The sequence below is a fragment of the Triticum dicoccoides genome, chromosome 3A (assembly GCF_002162155.2).
Source record: "Triticum dicoccoides isolate Atlit2015 ecotype Zavitan chromosome 3A, WEW_v2.0, whole genome shotgun sequence".
Classification (NCBI taxonomy): Eukaryota; Viridiplantae; Streptophyta; class Magnoliopsida; order Poales; family Poaceae; genus Triticum; species Triticum dicoccoides.
The window spans coordinates 586893161-586915774 of NC_041384.1; positions in this window are offsets into that span (position 1 = coordinate 586893161).

The window sequence follows — 22614 nt, forward strand, 5'->3', positions numbered from 1 at the left end:
GGGAGGGAGGGTGGCGGAGGGAGATATGGGGGGAGGCGGTCAAAGCGGGGGCGGGAAGTGTGGCGGGGAGGGCAGAGAAGGCAGGGGAGGGCGAGCCGGGAAAGGCTCGGGCGAAGGAGGAGGGAGACGGCTCCGCGTGGGGGGTTTTGCCTCTACGGTGTGTTTTCTGCGGCAGTGGGATTCCTTTTTCTCGCTTGGTTTTCTTGGCGATGTATGGCGGGCCGCGTGTTTCCGGGTGGTTTCCTTGCCGTGCGCGGAGGCGATCGCAGTCGCAGGGTAGGAAATAATGCGCGGTTGATATTTGGAAGGAAACAGCTGTGGCATGGCGGAGGAAGACGCTGCGCGTGCTCGCAGTTACTGCCCGCTTTTACCACCTTTCCATTTTCACTCGAACAATGCAGAGTATGCCATAAAACCATGCCTCAAAAAAACACGCATTTCCCCTGCCAAGTAGTATACATTAAGTTATTCATTGGCGAAAAAAAGGTATAGGTTGATAATAAGTTGATAAACATTTGGAGATGTTTTAAGGTGGGAGCCTTAATAACTTGGGGGAAAGTACCCACACATTTCCCCTGCAAGAAGAAGAATAAAATACCACACATTTTGAAAAGAGTTTTTGAAAGGAAATTGGATTTATTTTCTTCCGTCAAAGACAATTAAGATTTCGACAATTACCCATTCACTTTTGAACCATAGCCAGCATTGCTCTCTTCCCCAATCCGAGCACAAGGATTCAATCTTAAAAAGTAGAGTCGGTGACGTCTGAGCACAGAACATTCTAAAAAGTAGCGTGTGGGAAGGGGTTCTCTTTTAGCAACGGATAACGGATAAAAAACATACGACGACAGATCTAGCGCTTGGCCTCGACGATACCGACAACTGACGATAGCTCCGGGATTTGAGGAGGATGGAGATGATCCCTGGTCAACACGCCACATCGAAAGACTATTCATTGACCCACAACATACTTCCTCGGCTATAGTTCTTCAAATTCGGCAGAGGTTAGCGATGTCGATGACAGATGTAGGATTTCCTAATGACTCCAATGTGAATTTCTTTTCTTGTGTGTGTGTGTTGGGAAGGGGGTGGTTCTAGAAAGTTCTATTTACACATGTTCTCTCTCAACTTTCCAGGTGGGTTCACATGCATGCTTTGTGTTCGCTCTGATCGTGATTAAGGAAACACATGATAACCTAAAAAATCATGTATAATAAGATTATTGCTAGGAATATATTAAGTTGTTCATTCATGGAAAAACCTATATATTAATTTATTAAACATTTGGAGGTGTTTTCAGGTGGGAGTCTTAATAGCTTATGGAAATTACCACACATTTCTGAAGCAGGAACAAGAAGAAAATACAACACATTAACTAGGAGAGCTTTCAAAAAGAATTTGAACTTCATTTTCTTCCGCTTAAGACAAGCAAGCTTTCGACTAATACCCTTTCACTTTTCAACCATAGCTTATCAGAGCATTGCTCTCTCTCCCTCTCCCTCCCTCTCTCTCTCTCTCTCTCTACCAATCCGTGCGCAAGGATTCAACCTTAGAGTCGGTGACGTCTGAGCACATAACATTCTAAATGGTAGCGTGTGGGAAGGGGTTCTCTTTTAGCCACGGATAATGGATCAAAACATATGACGATAGATCTCCGCTTGGCCTCGACGATACTGACACTGACGATGGCTCCGGGATTTGAGAAGGATGGAGATGATCCCTGTTAAACATGCCACATCGATAAAGGTTCTTCATTGACCCACAACATACATACCGAGCTATAGTTCTCCGAATCCGGCGGAGGTTAGCGATGTCACTGACAGTTGTGGGATTTCCTAATGAATCCAATGTAAATTTCTTTCCTTGTGTGTGTGTTAGGAAGGGGGCGGGGGGTTCTGGAAAGTTCTATCTACACATGTTCTCTCTCAACTTTCCAGGTCTGTTCACATGCATGCTTTGTGTTCGTTGTGATCGTGATTAAGGAAACACATGATAACCTAAAAACGAAAATCATTTATAACAAGATTATTGCCAGGAATATATTAACTTGTTCATTCGCGGAAAAAGCTATATATGAATTTATTAAACAATTGGAGGTGTTTTAAGGTGGGAGTCTCAATAACTTATGGAAAGTACCACACATTTCCCATGCAAGAAGAAGAAAATACAACACATTTACTGGAGAGTTTTCAAAAAGAATTTGAACTTCATTTTCTTCCATTGAAGACAAGTAAGCTTTCGACCAATACCCTTACACTTTTGAACCATAGCCTATCAGAACATTGCTCTCTCTCTCTCTCTCTCTCTCTTCCAATCCATGCATAGGGATTCAACTTTGAAAGTAGAAGTGACGTCTGAGCACATACCATTCTAAACGGTAGCATGTGGGAAGGGGTTCTCTTTTAGCTACGAATAATGAATCAAAACGTACGACGACAGATCTCCCCTTGGCCTCAACGATACCGACAACTAACCTTGATCCAGGATTTGAGGAGGATGGAGATGATGCCTGGTCAACACGCCGCATTGATAAAGGTTATTCGTTGACCCACAACATACATACGGGCTATAGTTCTCCGAATTTGGTGGAGGTTAGCGATGTCAAATACAATTGTAGCATTTCCTAATGACTCCAATGTAAATTTCTTTTCTTGTGTGTGTGTGTGTGTGTTGGGAGGGGGGTTCTAGAAAGTTTTGCCTACGCATGTTCTCTCTCAACTTTTCTTGTCGGTTCACATCCATGTGTTGTATTCACTATGATCGTAATTAATGAAACACATGATAACCCAAAAACCAAAATCATCTATAGCAAGATTATTGCCAGCAATATATTAAGTTGTTCATTCGCTAAAAAGGCATATATTAAGTTACTAAACATTTGGAGGTGTTTTAAGGGGGAAGTCTTATAATAACTTATGGAAAGTACCACACATTTCCCGTGCTATAAGAAGAAGAACAAAATACCACACATTTACTTGGTGAGTTTCAAAAAGAATTTAAACCTCATTTTCTTCCGCTTAAGACAAGCAAGCTTTCGACTAATACCCTTTCACCTTTCAACCATAGCTTGTCAGAACATTGCTCGCTCTCTCTCTCTCTACCAATCCGTGCGCAAGGATTCAACCTTAAAAAGTAGAGTTGATGACGTCTGAGCACAAAACATTCTAAACGGTAGTGTGTGGGAAGGGGTTCTCTTTTAGATCGGATAATGTATCAATATGTACGACGACAGATCAATGCTTGGCCTCAACGATACTGAAAACTTACGAGGCTCCGGGATTTGAGTAGGATGGATATGATCCCTGGTCAACACGCCACATCGATAAAGGTTCTTTGCTGACCCACAACATACATCACGCGCTATAGTTCTCTGAATTCGTCGGAGATTAGCGACGTCGATGACAGTTGTGGGATTTCTTAACGACTCCAATGTAAATTTATTTTCTTTTCTTGTGTGCGTATATGTGGGGAAGGGGGGAGGTGGTTATGGAAAGTTCTATCTACACATGTTCTCTCTCAACTTTCCAGGTTGGGTCACATGCATGCGTTGTATTCGCTCTGATCTTGATTAATGAAACACATGACAACCTAAAAATGGAAGTCATATATAACAAGATTATTGCCAGGAATATATTAAGTTGTTCATTCACGAAAAGGGTATATATTAAGATATTACACATTTGGTGGTTTTTTTAGGTGGGAGTCTTAATAACTTATGTAAAGTACCACACATTACCCATGCAAGAAGAAGAAGAAAATACCACACATTTGTTGGGGAACGTAGCATGCAATTTCAAAAATTTCCTATGCTCACGCAAGATCTATCTAGGAGATGTATAGCAACGAGAGAGGGGGAGTGTGTCCACGTACCCTCGTAGACCGAACACGGAAGCGTTTGACAACGAGGTTGATGTAGTCAAACTTCTTCTCGTTCCGACTGATCAAGCACTGAACGTACGACACCTCCGAGTTCTGCACACGTTCAGAGCGATGACGTGCCTCGAACTCTTGATCCAGCAAAGTGTCGAGGGAGAGTTCTGTCAGCACGACGGCATGGTGACGGTGATGGTGAAGTGATCTACGCAAGGCTTCGCCTAAGCACTACGAAGATATGACCGGAGGCGTAAATTATGGAGGGGGGCATCACACACGGCTAACAATTGTTGTTTTGTGTTCTAGCGGTGCCCCCTTCATATATATAGGTTGGAGGGGAGGGGAGGCAGCCAAGGGTGCGCCCCAAGTAGGAGGAATCCTACTTGGGGTCCTCCCAATTCGTCCTCCCCCCTTTCCTATTCCTATTCGGAGTAGGAAGGGAAGAGGGGGAAGGGGGAATCCTATTCCTTTTTTCCTTTCCCCCTTCCCCTTTTCTACTCCAATTTGGCCAGCCCATATGGGAGGGCCACACCAGCCCCTTAGGGGCTGGTATGTCCCCCTCTTGGCCCATTAAGGCCCATGTACTTGCCGGGGGAATGCCCGGAACCCCTTCCGGTGACCAGATATGCACCCGGTACCCCCGGAACATTTCCGGTGTCCGAATATCATCGTCCAATATATGAATCTTTACCTCTCGACCATTTCGAGACTCCTCGTCATGTTTGTGATCTCATCCGGGACTCCGAATAACATTCGGTCACCAAATCACATAACTCATATAATACAAAATCGTCATCGAACGTTAAGCGTGTGGACCCTACGGGTTTCGAGAACTATGTAGACATGACCGAGACACCTCTCCGGTTAATAACCAATAGCGGAACCTAGATGCCCATATTGGTTCCCACATATTCTACGAAGATCCTTATCGGTCGTACCGTAATGACAACATACGTTATTCCCTTTGTCATCGGTATGTTACTTGCCCGAGATTCGATCGTCGGTATCTCCATACCTAGTTCAATCTCGTTACTGGCAAGTCTCTTTACTCATTTTGTAATGCATCATCCCGCAACTAACTCATTAATCACATTGCTTGCAAGGCTTATTGTGGTGTGCATTACCGAGAGGGCCCAGAGATACCTTTCCGATACTCGGAGTGACAAATCCTAATCTCGATCTATGCGAACCCAACAAACACCTTCAGAGATACTTGTAGAGCATCTTTATAATCACCCAGTTACGTTGTGATGTTTGATAGCACACAAGGTATTCCTCTGGTATCTGGGAGTTGCATAATCTCATAGTCAAAGGATATGTATATGACATGAAGAAAGCAATAGCAATAAAACTTAACGATCATTATGCTAAGATAACGGATGGGTCTTGTCCATCACATCATTATCCTAATGATGTGATCCCATTCATCAAATGACAACACATGTCTATGGTTAGGAAACTTAACCATCTTTGATTAACGAGCTAGTCTAGTAGAGGCTTACTAGGGACAGAGTGTTTTGTCTATGTATCCACACATGTATCAAGTTTCCGATTAATACAATTCTAGCATGAATAGTAAACATTTATCATGATATAAGGAAATATAAAATAACAATTTTATTATTGCCTCTAGGGCATATTTCCTTCAACATTTGCTAGGAGTGTTCTAAAAAATAATTTGAACTTCATTTTGTTTCGTTGAAGATAAGTAAGCTTTTGGCCAATACCCTTTCACTTTTGAACCATAGCCTTTCAGAACATTGCTCTCTCTCTCCCTCCCTCTATACCAATGTTTGTGCAGGGATACAACCTTAAAAAGTAGAGTCGGTGACGTTTGAGCACAAAATATTCTAAATGGTAGCGTGTGGGAAGGGGATCTCTTTTAGCCACGGATAATGGATCAAAATGTACGACGCCAGATATGCGCTTGGCCTCGACGATACCGACAACTGGCGATGGCTCCAGGATTTGAGGAGGATAACGATGATCCCTGGTCAACGTGTCACATCGATAAAGGGTCTTCATTGACACTCAACATATATCATGGGCTATATTTCTCCAAATTCGACGGAGGCTATCCATGTTGATGACAATTGTAGGATTCCCTAACGACTCCATTGTAAATTCCTTTTCTTGTGTCAATGTGTGGGTGTGTTGGGAAGGGGGAGGGGGTTGTGGAAAGTTCTATCTACAGATGTTCTCTCTCAACTTTTCTTATCGGTTCACATCCATGTGATCTATTCACTAAGATCATGATTAATGAACACATGATATCCTAAAACAAAAATCATGTATAACAAGATTATTGACGGAATATATTAAGTTGTTCATTCACTAAAAAGGTATATGTTAAGTTATTAAACATTTCGAGGTGTCTTATATGGGGAGAGTATTAATAACATACGAAAAGTACCACAAATTTCCCATGCAAGAAGAAGTAGAAAATACCACACATTTACTAAGGATAGTTTTCAAACAGAATTTAAACTTCATTTTTCTCCATTGAAGACAAGTAAGCATTCAACCAATACCCATTCACTTTTGAACCATAGCCTATCAGAACATTCTCTCTCCATGCGGAAGGATTTAACCTTAAAAAGTAGAGTTGGTGATGTCAGAGCACAGAACATTCTAAACAGTAGCGTGTGGGAATGGGCACTCTTTTAGCAACAGATAACGGATTAAATTTACGATGACAGATCCGTGCTTAACCTCGACGATACCGACAACTGACGATGCCTCCGGGATTTGAGGAGGATGGAGATGATCCCTGGTCAACATACCATGTCGATAAAGGTTCTTCGTTGACCCACAACATACATCCCGGGTTATAGTTCTCTGAATTCGGCGGAGGTTAGCAATGTCGATGACAGTTGTATGATTTCCTAACGACTACAATGTATATTTTCTTTTCATTTCTTGTGTGTGTGTGATAGGATGGGGGGTGGGGTTATGGAAAGTTCTATCTATAGATATTCTCTCTCAACTTGCAAGGTTGGTTCACACGCATGTGTTGTATTCGTTCTGATCATGATTAATGAAACATATGATAACCTAAAAACAAAAATCATGCATAAGAAGATTATTGCCAGGAATATATTAAGTTGTTCATTCGCAAAAAATATATATATTAAGTTATTAAACATTTGGAGGCTTTTTAAGATGGGAGTCTTAATAACTTATGGAAACTACCACACATTCCCCATGCAAAAAAAAGAAGAAGGAAACACCACACATTTACCAGGAGAGTTTTCAAAAAGAATTTGATCTTCATTTTCTTCCGTCGAAGGCAATTAAGCTTTCAACCAATACCATTTCACTTTTGAACCATAGTCTATCAGAACATTGCTCTTTCTCTCTCTCTCTTTCTACCAGTCCATGCATAGGGATTCAACCTTAAAAACTAGAGTCGGTGATGTTTGAGCACAAAATAATCTAAATGGTGGCGTGTGGGAAGGGGTTCTCTTTTAGCTCAGATAATGGATCAAAACACATGACGACAGATCTGCGCTTGGCCTCCACGATACCGACAACTGACGATGGCTCCGAGATTTGAGAAGGGTGGAGATTATCCCTAGGCAATACGCCGCACCGATAAAGGTTCTCCGTTGACCCACAACATACATCCCGGGCTATAGTTCTTCGAATTCGGCGGAGATTAGCTATGTCGATGACAGTTGTAGGGTTCCTAACGACTCCAATGTAAATTTCCTTTCTTTTATGTGTGTGTGGGGGGGGGGGAGGAGGTGTCTATGGAAAGTGCCATCTACACATGTTCTCTCTCAACTTTCCAGGCCAGTTCACATGCATTGCTTTGTATTCTCTCCAGAGGTGATTACTTAAACACATGATAACCTAAAAACGAAAATCATATACAAAAAGATTATTGACAGGGACATATTAAGTTGTTCATTCGTGAAAAAGGTATATATACATTAAGTTATTACACATTTGGAGGTGTTTTACGGTGGTAGTCTTTATAAATTATGGAAAGTACCACACATTTCTGAAGTAGGAACAAGAAGAAAATACCACACATTAACTAGGAGAGTTTTCAAAAATAATTTGAACTTCATTTTTTCCCTCAAAGAAAAGCAAGCATTCGACCAATACCCTTTTACTTTTGAACCATAGCATATCAAAACATCTCTCTCTCTCCCAATCCATGCGAAGGGATTCAGCCTTAAAAAGTAGAGTCGGTGACGTCTGAGCACAAAACATTCTAGATGGTAGCGTGTGGGAAGGGGATCTCTTTTAGCCACGGATAATGGATCAAAATGTATGATCCGGATATGTGCTTGGCCTCGATGATACTGACAATTGATGTGGCTTCGAGATTTGAGGAGGAGGGAGATGATCCCTGGTCAACACGCCGCATTGATAAAGGTTCTTCGTTGACCCACATCATACATCCCGATTATAGTTCTCCGAATTCGGCGGAGATTAGCGATGTCGATGACAGTTGTAGGATTTCCTAACGACTCCATTGTAAATTCCTTTTCTTGTGTGTGTGGGGGGAGTGGGGAGGTGGTTATGGAAAGTTCTATCTACACATGTTCTCTCTCAACTTTCTTGGTTGGTTCACGTGCATGCGTTGTATTCGCTCTGATTGTGGTTAATGAAACAAATGATACCCTAAATATGAAAATCATATATAATAGGATTATTGCCAGGAGTCTATTAAGTTGTTGATTCACAAAAAAAGTATATAGTAAGTTGTTACACATTTGGAGGTGTTTTAAGGTGCGAATAACTTATGGAAAGTACCTCACAGTTCCCATGCAAGAATAAAAAGAAAACACCACACATTTACAAGGATAGTTTTCAAAAAGAATTTGAACTTTGTTTTCTTCCGTCAAAGAGAAGTAACCTTTAGGCCAATACCCTTTCACTTTTGAATGATAGCCTATCAGAATAATGCTCTCGCTCTCTCTCTATCAATATGTGCATAGGGATACAACCTTGAAAAGTAGAGTCAGTGACGTCTGAGCACAAATCATTCTAAACGGTAGCGTGTGGGAAGAGGTTCTCTTTTGGCCACGTATAATGGATCAAAACGTACGACGACAGATCTCCGCTTGGCCTCGACGATACTGACAACCGCCGATGCCTTCAGGATTTGAGGAGGATGGAGATGATCCCTGGTCAACATGCCACATCGATAAAGGTTCTTCATTGAGCCACAACATACATCCTGAGCTATAGTTCTCCGAATTCGGTGGAGGTTAGCGATGTCGATGATAGTTGTGGGATTTCCTAATGACTCCAACGTAAATGTCTTTCTCTTGTGTCTGTGTGTGTTGGGAAGGGGGGAGGGGGTTCTGAAAGTTCTATCTACACATGTTCTTTCTCAACTTTCCAGGTCGGTTCACATGCATGCGTTGTGTTTGCTCTGATCGTGATTAAGGAAACACATGATAACCTAAAAAGGAAAATCATGTATAACAAAATTATTGCCAAGAATATATTAAGTTGTTCATTCGCGAAAAAGGTATATAATAAGTTATTACACATTTGGAGGTGTTTAAGGTGGGAGTCTTAATAACTTATGGAAAGTACTTCACATTTCCCATGCAAGAAGAATAAAAAAGAACACACCACACATTTACGAGGATAGTTTTCAAAAAGAATTTGAACATCATTTTCTTTCGTCAAAGATAAGTAAGCTTTCGGCCAATACCCTTTCACTTTTGAACCATAGACTATCGGAACATTGCTCTCTCTCTCTCTCTCTCCCTCTCTCTCCGAGAGGACTCCTTCTCGCTCGACCGCTCCAGAGAGCAAAGGCAATCCAGCGCAAGTCTTCGGCCCACAAGATTTTTTGTTATGGCCCACCACATGAGGCTTTTGTGCACGTACACATGTGAAGGGTGGGAAGGCATGGGAGTCGGCCCCACCTGAAATCGGCACTAATCACCTCCCCCTGATTTTCAAGGGGTGCCTAATTAATCCACCCCTAATTAGTCCATGTATTGAAGCCACTTTCCAAATCGAGCCTAACGAAAAACGAGTGTTGCAACACGCGCGCGTGAGATAGCCACCCCCCTCTCTCTACCAATATGTGTGCATGAATACAACCTTAAAAAGTAGAGTTGTTGACGTCTGAGCACAAAACGTTCTAAACAGTAGCGTGTGGGAAGGGGTTCTCTTTTAGCCACATATAATGGATCAAAATGTGTGTTGACGGATCTGCGCTTGGCCTTGAAGATACCGACAACTGACGATGGCTTAGAGATTTGAGGAGGATGGTGATGATCCATGGTCAACATGCCACATTGATAAAGGTTCTTCCTTGATCTAAAACATACATCCCGGTCTATAGTTCTCCGAATTCGGCGAAGGTTAATGTTGTCGATGACAGTTGTAGGATTCCCTAACGACGCCAATGTAATTTTTTCTTGTGTGTTGGGAAGGGGGAGGGGGTTCTGGAAAGTGCTATCTACGCATGTTCTCTCTCAACTTTTCCTGTCGGTTCACATCCATGTGTTGTATTCGCTCTGATCATGATTAATGAAACACATGATAACCTAAAAACAAAATTCATGTATAAAAAGATTATTGCCAGCAACATTTGAAGTTGTTCATTCGCTAAAAAGGTATATATTAAGTTGTTAAACATTTGGAGGTATTTTAAGGGGGGGGGGGTCTTAATAATCTATGGAAAGTACCACACATTTTCACATGCAAGAAGAAGAAGAAAATACCGCACGTTTACTAGGAGAGTTTTCAAAAAGAATTTGAACTTCATTTTCTTGTGTTGAAGACAAGTAAGCTTTCCACCAATACCCTTTCACTTTTGAACATAGCCTATCAAAAGATTGCACCCTCTCTCTCTCACCCCAATCTTTGCACAGGGATTCAACCTTAAAAAGTAGAGTCAGTGATGTATGAGCACATAACATTCGGAATGGTAGCGTGTGGGAAGGGGTTCTCTTTTTGCTACAGATAACGAATTAAAACATATGATGACACATCTGCACTTGCCATTGACGATACACACAACTAACAGCGGCTCTAGGATTTGAAGAGGATGGAGATGTTCCCTAGTCAACACGCCACATCGATAAAGTTCTTCGTTGACCCACAACATACTTCGCAGGCTATAGTTTTCCAAATTCGGTGGAGGTTCGCGATGTCGATGACAATTGTAGGATTTCCTAACTACTCGAATGTAAATTTCTTTTCTCGTGTGTGTGCGTGTTGGGAAGGGGGCAAGGGGTTCTGGAAAGTTCTATCTACACATGTTCTCTCTCAACTTTCTAGGTCGGTTCATATGTATGCATTGTATCCGCTCTGATCGTGATTAATGAAACACAATATAACCTATAATCATGTATAACAAGATTATGGCGAGGAATATATTAAGTTATCCATTCACGAAGAAGGTATATATAAAGTTATTACTCATTTGGAGGTGTTTTAGGGTGGGAGTCTTAGTAACTTATGGAAAGTACAACACATTCCCACGCAAGAAGAAGAAGCAAATGCCAGACATTTACTAGGAGAGGTTTCAAAAATGATTTGAACTTCATTTTCTTCTGTTTAAAAAAAGTAAGATTTCGACCAATACCCTTTCACTTTTGAACTATAGCCTATCAGAACAATACTCTCTCTCCCTCCCCAACCCGTGCTCAGGGATTCAACCTTAAAAAGTAGAGTCGGTGATGTCTGAGCACATAACATTCTAAAATGTAGCATGCGGGAAGGGGTTCTCATTTAGCTACAAATAACGGATCAAAACTTATGATGACAGATATGTTCTTGGACTCAACGATACCGAAAACTAATGACGGCTCCCGTATTTGAGGATGGTGGATATGTTCCTTGGTCAACACGCCACATCGGTAAAGGTTCTTTGTTGACCCACAACATACTTCCCGAGCTATAGTTCTCTGAATTCGGCGGAGGTTAGCCATGTCGATGACAGTTGTAGGATTTCTTAAAGATGCCAATGTAAATTTCTTTTCTTGTATGTGTGTGTGTGTTGAAGGGGGAGAGGGTTCTGGAAAGTTCTATCTACACATGTTCTCTCTCAACTTTCTGGGTCGGTTCACATGCATGCGTTGTATTCGCTCCGATCGTGAATAATGAAACACATGATAACCTAAAATTGAAAATCACATATGACAAAATTATTGTGAGGAATATATTAAGTTATTATTTTGCGAAAAAGGAATATATTCAATTATTAAACACGTGGATATGTTTTAAGTTGAGTGTATGAATAACTTATGGAAAGTACCACATATTTTCCCTGTAAAAAGAAGTGGAAAATACCACACATTTACGAGGAGAGTTTTCAAGCAGGCGGATCCTCCCTCTCTATCAAGATGTAACGCCGCGAGACCGTTGCGCCAGGTGTCTTCCAGTTTTTCGCCGCCGTTGCCATGTCATTCATTTGTGTGTTGCATCTTGTCATGTCATCATGCATATTGCATCCGCATGTTTTCAAAACTTGCATCCATCCCGGTCTCCCAGTTCCTTCCGTTGTCCGTTCTGAGCCCAGACACACTTGCACGCGCCCGCGACACCTCCGAAATAGTATTTTATAAGTGGCCGGAAAATGTTCTCGGAATGGGATGAAAGTTGGCGTGCGGTGTTGTTTTGTTGTCAGTAGGCCGCCTGCCAAGTTCCATCGCATTCGGAGCTCGTTTGATAGCCCAACCGTTAAACTATAACGGCATTATAGCCGGTCTTCCCGTCGGACGTTTTCGGTCTCCGAAAACTGTTGCCGGGTTTTCCCTCTCTTTCCTCCCTAGACCGTCTACACAGTCCACTACTTACCACCAAGCCCAACCTAACCTCTCTCGTCAGCCCGTGGCCCTCCTCGCGCGCACGTCCAAAAGCTGTCTCGGACCCGACCCGGGCAGTCATCACCGTTGGATTCGGATCATCCCCAAACATCAACAAAACATCTTCGTTTTCTTATTTGGACTCCCCTAGTCTATTCTTTCTCGACCGTCCGATTTTGATCGGGTGATCCAAATTTCCCTCTTTTCTCTATTTATAGTCCAACCGTTCATCTTTTGTAAAAAAATTATATATGAAAAATGCTTAGAATCTTGTCTAGTTTCATATTATCCAACTTTCATGCATGTTTGAAATGTTTAAATTTGTTCAAATGCCATGCTAAAATGCTTTTTTCATAACTAAATAACCGTAGCTCCGAATTTAATAAACTTTATATGTATATGGGGTAGAAAAATGCCTAGTTTAACATGGTATACTTACTTTGCCTGCTTAACAACAATAAAAATATGGTTTAGGGCAGAACAGTACCAAATCCATAAATTTCATATGAGGATTTTCCGGAATTGTTGTTTGTTATTTCCGGCCTCATTTAAACTTGCCTAGAAAGGTAGTTTTCATATGCTTCACTCCTTGCCATGTCTAATAACATTTAATATTGTTGGGTACATAATCGAGAGAGAACTAAATAAGACATGTGGTGTTTTGTCAATATGCAACTCGTTGCATATTGAGCTCCACTTAACTTATAGTGTTTTTTGTGCATATTGCCATGCCATGCTTCATTAAACTGGACATGCATCATACTTGGTTATGCATCATGCCATGCTTATGTGATGGTTGTTTACTATGTTGTTTGCTTCTTTCCGGTGTTGCTTCTTCGGGTTAGTTCCGATAACGTCGCGTTTGTGAGGATTCGTTCGACTTCGTCCGTTTTTCTTCTTCATGGACTCGTTCTTTTTCCTTGCGGGATCTCAGGCAAGATGACCATACCCTCGAAATCACTTCTATCTTTGCTTGCTAGTTGTTTGCTCTATCGCTATGTCGCGCTACCTACCACTTGTTATATCATGCCTCCCATATTGCCATGTCAAGCCTCTAACCCACCTTCCTAGCAAACCGTTGTTTGGCTATGTTACCGCTTTTGCTCGGCCCCTCTTATCGCGTTGCTAGTTGCAGGTGAAGCTGAAGTTTGTTCTATGTTGGATCATGGTTATGTTGGGATATCACAATATATCTTATTTAATTAATGCATCTATATACTTGGTAAAGGGTGGAAGGCTCGGCCTTATGCCTGGTGTTTTGTTCCGCTCTTGCCGCCCTAGTTTCCGTCATACCGGTGTTATGTTCCTTGATTTTGCGTCCCTTACGCGGTTGGGTGTTATGGGAACCCCTTGACAGTTTGCTTTGAATAAAACTCCTCCAGCAAGGCCCAACCTTGGTTTTACCATTTGCCTCACCACCACCTAATTTTCCCTTGGGAGTCGTGCTCCCGAGGGTCATCTTTATTTAACCCCCACGGGCCAGTGCTTCTCTAAGTGTTGGTCTGAACCGGGCAGCCTGCGGGGCCACCTCGGGGAAACTTGAGGGTTGATTTTACTCGTAGCTTGACCTATCCGGTGTTGCCCTGAGAACGAGATATGTGCAGCTCCTATCGGGATTGTCGGCACATCGGGCGGCTTTGATGGTCTTGTTTTACCATTGTCTAAATGTCTTGTAACGGGGATTCCGAGACTGATCGGGTCTTCCCGGGAGAAGGAATATCCTTCGTTCACCATGAGAGCTTGTGATGGGCTAAGTTGGGACACCCCTGCAGGGTATAAACTTTCGAGAGCCGTGCCCGCGGTTATGTGGCAGATGGGAATTTGTTAATATCCGGTTGTAGAGAACTTGACACTTAACTTAATTAAAATGCATCAACCGCGTGTGTAGCCATGATGGTCTCTTTTCGGTGGAGTCCGGGAAGTGAACACGGTTCTTGTGTTATGTTTGAATGTAAGTAGTTTCAGGATCACTTTTTGATCACTTCTAGTTCACGACCGTTGCATTGCTTCTCTTCTCGCTCTCATTTGCGTATGTTAGCCACCACATATGCTAGTGCTTGCTGCAGCTCCACCTCACTACCCCTTTCCTACCCATCAGCTTAAATAGTCTTGTTCTCGCGGGTGTGAAATTGTTAAGTCCTCGTGACTCACAGATACTTCCAAACAGTTACAGGTGCCGATGATACTAGTGCAGGTGATGCACCCAGCTCAAGTGGGAGCTCGATGAACATCTTGATCGTTGTTTGTGTCTTTTCTGATTGATCAGTAGTGGAGCCCAGTTGGGACGATCGGGGATCTAGCATTTGGGGTTGTCTTATTTTATTTTGGTTCCGTAGTCGGACCTTGATTGTATTTTGGATGATGTATGGTTAACTTGTATTTGTGTGGAGTGGCGATTGTAAGCCAACTCTTTATCCCTTTCTTATTCAGTACATGGGATTGTGTTAAGATTACCCCTCTTGCGACAAACCTACCATGCGGCTATGCCTCTAAGTTGTGCCCCGACACGTGGGAGATATAGCCGCATTATGGGTGTTACAAGTTGGTAATCAGAGCCATCCCTGACTTAGGAGCCCCCTGCTTGATCGAATCGCTGATGTTGTTGAATCTAGAACAAAATGTTTTGAGTCTTAGGATTATATATATTGGAGAGTAGGATTCTTTTTACTCCTCAGTCCCTTCGTCGCTCTGGTGAGGCCTCCTGATGTAGAAGTTTTGACTTTTCTCTCCTCAAATTTCATGATTTTTTTTGGATCACGCGGGTATCTTGGAATCGTTCTGATAGTCTTGTGACGAGAACATTGTTCTTGGTTCCTCCTAACATTTAGGGGTTGTGTCAGTGTCCCGGGGAGTTGAGCTCCGAGGTGTCGTCGTCACAATTTTATCATTGCAGTTCTGGAATACCTGAGTTTGCCGACATCGAAAATCTCTTTTATGCAGTTGTTGGTGAGATAACCTCGACGCCACCCAGTACTGGGGCGGGAGTTCGAGAGTATTGCCATAACTTGTATAACGGATTCTTTTCGAAGGTTGAGGTACACGATTTCCGAAGGTTTCTTGGTTATGTGTTGAAGGATGGATACAGCTGGATGTAGGAATTGTTAGTTTGGGTGAGATATTATGCTTCCCCTGTATCCCCAACACCTGATTGCATAACCAAAAAGTTTTGGGAGTTTATAAGTGGGAATTCAAGTAGCTCCTAGAATATCTTTCCAATAGACATATGATACGATATGGGGTCTATCATATGTTTGTTTCCGGCTCATTCTGCAAGCCAATCCTTGTTTTGTTTTTGTTGTGGTATTCGAGTTGCTTCAAAGTCAAGTGTTGAATCCATACCTTTTACTAAGCAGTATTCTCATATTTCTATGTGGAAGCTAATCCGTCATGATCATCGAGATTGTCATGTCAATCCTTTTCAACCCGGCGTGTTTCTATTCGTAATCCTTTCAGCTGTTTCGAGGTGTTACCTTATTCAAGCCATTTAATTCAACCGGCACAATCTATCTTTTAAATCGTTCAACGGTGTTTCTCTTGAGTGGGCCCTAACCCACAGGTCTTTTCTCAGGATCTTACCCGACTCTTCTAATTCTTTTCGGAGTGATTCTCAAATTCATTTCAAAGTTTGACGTAAGAATGAGTTATCATCAGTCAAATGCCTTCTCCAAGATCTTTCACATTCTTTTCATCATTGGTTCAACCTTTATAATTTTCATCCCAGATTATGTCAACAATTCATGGTGGTGTTTCTCATCGCCATTCTCGGATTTTGAAGACCGAAGAAGAGTTTTTCCTCCATATCTTATCAGTTCTCTCAGAGATGCATAGTTCAAGCTTGCTGCCATCCTCTCATAATTGTTTTTGATTGTGAGAATTCTTTTCACCCATCCGGAGCAATTCAAGATTCTTTTCAGTTTGATTCTCCGAAGGCCATCATTTTGGGTTTATTCATTCTCAGCTTTCAACTCTCATCCTCCAAATCATACCGATGCATCATTCAAGTATTATCTAATCAGCTCATGATCTCTTCATTCTCTTGTATCTAAATATCCCCAAGTATCTTTGTTCGTTTTCAAATTCTTACCGGTGATTCATCCCTTTACTTCGTTCGTTTTTCAATTCTTATGGTGGTTCGTTCAAGAGTTCTCTTCCTTGTTTATCATATCAATTCGTTCGTTCTTTCCAATCCTACCGGCGGTTCATAGAAGACCTTCCCAAGTTGACGCTATATCTATCTTAATCCTTTCTACGAGAATAAGTAGTACGCCAAATCCGTTGCTTGACATCAATTTAATTGGTGAAGGATACGCATAATGTAATTCGTATTCTTGTTTCATCCAAATGTTAAATCCCTTCTCGGAGTTCTTTTCAACTTTCCCTTTCGTTTGATCATTCTTTTATTACCGGAGTTCTTCGGGAGTTTCTTCATGGTGGTTCGTCAAGGATTCCTTTCATTCTTCAATTGTCCTCAAGTTTTCTCTCGAAGCTAAGATCCTCCAAGATATACTCTAAAATAAACATGGTGTTCAACACATGTCTTGTTTTGAGGAGTTCAAGCATTCTTCATCTTGCATTCTGAAGTGCAATTCTTTTTACCTTATCTTTTGCGGTGGTGTTATGTCATTCTTGAGAATTTCTTTCGTGTTTCATGATTCGCAAGTTGTCAGGAATGAGGTATTTAAACCCATCACTTTCTTCCTTGGAGTTACATTGGTATAGATACCACCTAAAGCCTTCCATTGGGAATGTTGCTCTTTGTGGTGATTATCTATGATCCAAGTTTTATCCTTAGCACCTCGGTGGAAGAAGCTTTCTATCTTTTCTAGCTCGCAATCAAATCTTGTTTCCGTTTGTGGCAGAATTTCACCTCAATTTTGAGAAGTTTTCTTCCATAAGCCCACATCAAGCTTATCCTTTCGTTGTTGATAATCCAACAACTCCGTTCTAGAATTTGTTGTAAGTGTGCTCTCTCAAGATCTTGTTTCCCTCCGTTCATTCCATTCCATTCTTTCATTTCTTTCAGAGGCATTGTGCTGTTGCTCTCTTCTCTCATCATCTCGAGTTGTGAGCATCGTGTTCTTTTCATGCTTATCATTTAATCGGAGTGTCGTGCCCTCTTTTCAAGTTCTTCCCATTTTGTCATGTTTTACCTCCCTTCTCAACCGGAGTGCTGTCTGAAATATTTCTTACCCATTGTGCCATTCTTTCAGTAGTTCTGGAGGCAATGTGTTGTTGATATCATCAAGTATCGTCTCATCTTTTGCCAAGTTCATATTATATGCCTTCCATTTCCAACCGGAGTGTTGTCGTAATTGATCCTTATCATTCTTTGTACATCTCGTTTCAACCGGAGTGCTTGCATGTACTTCTTGTCCATTGCAACCCTTTTCTTATGCCTTTCAACCTACAAGGTTCTAGTAAGGTTCCTTGTTTCTCTTTTCTAACGGAGTGTTTTAAACTTTGATCATCTCCATTGTATTCTTCTTTCAAGTGTTCAACCTCGCAAGGTTCGTGGTTTCACTCGTTTGTCTAAGAAGCAACTTTGTTTTACCTCTTCCTCTTTCTCTTCTCTCCGGTGCCGTCCTAGATCTCGGGACGAGATCCTCTTGTAGCGGTGGAGTGTTGTAATGCCCCCGAGACCATTGCGCCAGGTGTCTTCCAGTTTTTCGCTGTCGTTGCCATGTCATTCGTTTGCGTGTTGCATCTTGCAATGTCATCATGCATATTGCATCCACATGTTTTCAAAACTTGCATCTGTCCCGGTCTCCCAGTTCCTTCCGTTGTCCGTTCTGAGCCCAGACACACTTGCACGCGCCCGTGGCACCTCCAAAATAGTATTTATAAGTGGTCGGGAAATGTTCTCAGAATGGGATGAAAGTTGGCGTGCGGTGTTGTTTTATTGTCAGTAGGCCGCCTGCCAAGTTTCATCGCATTCGGAGCTCGTTTGATAGCCCAACCGTTAAACTATAGCGGCATTATAGCCGGTCTTCTCGTCGGACGTTTTCGGTCTCCGAAAACTGTTGCCGGGTTTTCCCTCTCTTTCCTCCCTAGACCGTCTACACAGTCCACTACCTACCGCCAGGCCCAACCTAACCTCTCTCGCCAGCCCGCGGCCCTCCTCGCGCGCGCGTCCGAAAGCTGTCCCGGACCCGACCCGGGCAGTCGTCACCGTTGGATTCGGATCATCCCCAAACATCAACAAAACATCTTCGTTTTCTTATTTGGACTCCCATAGTCTATTCTTTCTCGACCGTCCGATTTTGATCGGGTGATCCAAATTTCCCGCTTTTCTCTATTTATAGTCCAACCATGCATCTTTTGTAAAAACATTATATATGAAAAATGCTTAGAATCTTGTCTAGTTTCATAATATCCAACTTTCATGCATGTTTGAAGTGTTTAAATTGTTGTTTGTTTAAATTTGTTCAAATGCCATGCTAAAATGCTTTATTTCATAACTAAATAACCATAGCTCCGAATTTAATAAACTTTATATGTATATGGGGTAGAAAAATGCGTAGTTTAACATGGTGTAATTACTTTGCATGTTTAACAACAATAAAAATATGGTTTAGGGCAGAACAGTACCAAATCAATAAATTGCATATGAGGATTTTCCGGAATTGTTGTTTGTTATTTCCGGCCTCATTTAAATTTGCCTAGATAGGTAGTTTTCATATGCTTCACTCGTTGCCATGTCCAATAACATTTCATATTGTTGGGTACATAACCGAGAGAGAACTAAATAAGACATGTGGTGTTTCGTCAATATGCAACTCGTTGCATATTGAGCTCCACTTAACTTGTAGTGTTGTTTGTGCATATTGCCATGCCATGCTTCATTAAACCGGACATGCATCATACTTGGTTGTGCATCATGCCATGCTTATGTGATGGTTGTTTACTATGTTGTTTGCTTCTTTCCGGTGCTGCTTCTTCGGGTTAGTTCCGATAACGTCGCGTTTGTGAGGATTCGTTCGACTTCGCCCGTTTGTCTTCTTCATGGACTCGTTCTTCTTTCTTGCGGGATCTCGGGCAAGATGACCGTACCCTCGAAATCACTTCTATCTTTGCTTGCTAGTTGTTCGCTCTATCGCTATGTCGCGCTACCTACCACTTGTTATATCATGCCTTCTATATTGCCATGTCAAGCCTCTAACCCACCTTCCTAGCAAATCATTGGTTGGCTATGTTACCGCTCTTGCTCGGCCCCTCTTATAGCGTTGCTAGTTGCAGGTGAAGCTGAAGTTTGTTCCATGTTGGATCATGGTTATGTTGGGATATCACAATATACCTTATTTAATTAATGCATCTATATACTTGATAAAGGGTGGAAGGCTCAACCTTATGCTTGGTGTTTTGTTCCACTCTTGCCGCCCTAGTTTCCGTCATACCGGTGTTATGTTCCTTGATTTTGCGCCCCTTACACGGTTGGGTGTTATGGGAACCCCTTGACAGTTCGCTTTGAATAAAACTCCTCCAGGAAGGCCCAACCTTGGTTTTACCATTTGCCTCACCACCACCTACTTTTCCCTTGGGAGTCGCGCTCCCGAGGGTCATCTTTATTTAACCCCCCGGGCCAGTGCTTCTCTAAGTGTTGGTCCGAACCGAACAGCCTGCGAGGCCACCTCGGAGAAACTTGAGGGTTGGTTTTACTCGTAGCTTGACCTATCCGGTGTTGCCCTGAGAACGAGATATGTGCAACTCCTATTGGGATTGTCGGCACATCAGGCAGTTTTGCTGGTCTTGTTTTACCATTGTTGAAATGTCTTATAACCGGGATTCCGAGACTGATCGGGTCTTCCCGGGAGAAGGAATATCCTTCGTTGACCGTGAGAGCTTATGATGGGCTAAGTTGGGACACCCCTGCAGGGTATAAACTTTCGAGAGCCGTGCCCGTGGTTATGTGGCAGATGAGAATTTGTTAATATCCGGTTGTAGAGAACTTGACACTTAATTAAAATGCATCAACCGCGTGTGTAGCCGTGATGATCTCTTTTCGGCGGAGTCCGGGAAGTGAACACGGTTCTTGTGTTATGTTTGAACGTAAGTAGTTTCAGGATCACTTCTTGATCACTTCTAGTTCATGACCGTTGCGTTGCTTCTCTTCTCGCTCTCATTTGCGTATGTTAGCCACCATATATGCTAGTGCTTGCTGCAGCTCCACCTCACTACCCCTTTCCTACCCATAAGCTTAAAATTTAAATAGTCTTGATCTCGCAGGTGTGAGATTGCTGAGTCCTCGTGACTCACAGATACTTCCAAACAGTTAGAGGTGCTGATGATACTAGTGCAGGTGATGCACCCAGCTCAAGTGGGAGCTCGATGAAGATCTTGATCGTTATTTGTGTCTTTTCCGGTTGATCAGTAGTGGAGCCTAGTTGGGACGATCCGGGATCTAGCATTTGGGGTTGTCTTCTTTTATTTTGGTTTCGTAGTGGGGCCTTGATTGTATTCTGGATGATGTATGGTTAACTTGTATTTGTGTGAAGTGGCGATTGTAAGACAACTCTTTATCCCTTTCTTATTCAGTACATGTGATTGTGTGAAGATTACCCCTCTTGCGACAAATCTACCATGCGGCTATGCCTCTAAGTCGTGCCCCGACACGTGGGATATATAGCCGCATTGTGGGTGTTATACAAGAGTAATGGTTCTTCTCTGAATTGAGGGTCGATTAGCGGTGGCGATGGCACAAGTATCTTATAAAACTATGTTATAAATTTGTAGAACAATTATATGTAGAACAATTCACACGGGTAGTTCAAAACCTTGTCATTGAAATCATGGACAAGTATGAAAATCATACACTTGTCAAGCCTTCAGATGGAATGACCACTCCCCCGGTTTTATTTACGTCCTTCATATTTTGGAAACTACATTTGTCGTCAAATGACAAAGTGATTATCTTTGGAGGCAACAATATGCCCATTTCTTTAACACTAAGTACATATGTGGGTGTTTGCGCAAAAAAAGTACATATATGGGTGATTTGCATCTTTGTCTACTGTCCTGATGACAGGAGCAAAAACATGGAGGCAATCAGTCTGAAGCAGTTGTGTCGTCAATTTGGAGGTATGGGTTTACTTAGTATTATGTGAGCTACTTTGATATCAATGTTTCAACCGTATAATAAGATATCGAGCATGAAGAATTACATATTAAGTGCTAATTTCTTTTCTTCTTTTGAAAAATAGCCCATGTCTTTTTTAGGGAATGCCATCACGACATGCTTTATTAATTTGCAAAAAATACTTATTTTCTTTATCCTTACTAGAACAATGCTCATGCGTTGCAACAGGATATAAATATTCTAATACGTTAGCTTGTGATTTACCTGCCAATATTAGTGTGATTGTCTGAATAAATGTTTATCAAAAATTGTCTGTGATTTACCTTATAGTATGATGAGAAGTTTGGTAATTAAATTAAGATGAAACTGGTGCAAAAGGTAAGTAAATTAATGTGATTGAGCGGCATACTGGGATGGTGCGGTCAAATTGAAATGAATAAAAATGACTGGATAATAAACAATCTGTGGAGGGACATGGTGAGAGGGGGAAAGTGGTTGATGAAGAGTTCGCGGGAAAAGAAAATTACTTATATTTTTCTAAAACTAGAACAATGCCGGTGCATTGCAACGAGATATAAATATTCTAATACATTAGCTTGTGATTTACCTGTCAATAATAATGCGATTGTGTAAATAAATGTTCATCAAGTTCTGCCCGTGAATTACCTTATATTTTGATTAGAAGTTTGATAAGTAAATTAAAATGCAATTGGTTAAGAATGTAAGTAAATTAAGGTGATTGATTATCATATACTACATGAAAGGTTGGACGAAATGATGATGGGAAGAAAGGTGAAGTGAAAACCTTGTGTTCTTTTTAAATAGTAGAGATAGTATAGATAAGGTGAAATTGGTTTCAAAGATAAGTAAATTAAT